Raw genomic sequence first — 1,092 nt, 5'->3', positions numbered from 1 at the left:
TACTGGAAAAGAGGAGGGAGAGCTGGGCGTAAGGGCACATCCTGTGGCCAGGGCAAAGGGTGGTCGGGGACGGAATCGATAGCGGTATCAGACGTGTCACAGCAGCTGGAGAGACTGAGCTCATGGGGCTTTGCAGTGCAGGCACCATGTCTCTATTCCAGTGTGTCCCTCACTGTGGGGTCCACACTGCTGCTCAGACCAGCTCACTCTTAGAGCTCTAGAAAACCCACACCTAGGATTGGCTCCTTTATTTATTTATATTACAGTCGCACCAAAAGGCCCCATTCAGAATGAGGTGGTGTATGCATACAGTGAGACATGCTCCCTGCCCCAAAGCGCTAGCAATGTAATTTATCCAGGTCAGGGGGATGGGGGTGCATTGGGACCCTCAGGCTAAGTGCCTCCCTGCCCCACACCAAGGGAGATTGTAACCTGTATGTCCACTTTTTAGAAATGTCTTGGCTGAGATCACCTGGTCTGCAGCCCTCTTCCTCCACTGCCCCATCTTCATTTGCCTTTTTGCACCTTGGCTGTGCCAGAGAGCCAGGCATGTACCTCTGGCCAGCACACCTGGTTTTCATGCAGAACACGAGGCAGGGTTTGCTAGGGGAAAATGTTTGGGGCAACTGAATGAAAACGATAAGCATGTAAAGGAGCAAGGGTAACAGCCCCCCCTACACTCACCCTGGGGAGAGCAACTGCCAAAAGCCATATTCTGACTTCATAACTTATATGCCTGCAACCTGACAGCCATCAGGGCTGGGTCCAGCAAGACACTGGGGCTGCACAGGTATAAGGCCAAGGGCAGAACTTTCTTCTGAGACTGCAGAGACAGCTGCCCGCTGGCTGATGTCTCCCTGCCCCCTCCACGGAGGGAAAAGCAACAAAATGTCCTTTTCTAATAATCCTCTGTTCCCCCCAACCTGACTAAATGCAGCCTGGCTGCACAGGGGTCTGTGCCTGCATGTGGGACAGGAGCTTTATGTGCCATTCCTAGACGATAAACCCATGGCTTGCATTCACAATGGATTAGGGAGTTAGGAGACAAAAAATCACCTGCCTCCCATCCCTGGCATCTGCTAGACGCCCGTA

This window comes from Dermochelys coriacea, chromosome 18 (genome assembly GCF_009764565.3).
Source record: "Dermochelys coriacea isolate rDerCor1 chromosome 18, rDerCor1.pri.v4, whole genome shotgun sequence".
Lineage (NCBI taxonomy): Eukaryota > Metazoa > Chordata > Testudines > Dermochelyidae > Dermochelys > Dermochelys coriacea.
This window is presented reverse-complemented; position numbering follows the sequence as displayed.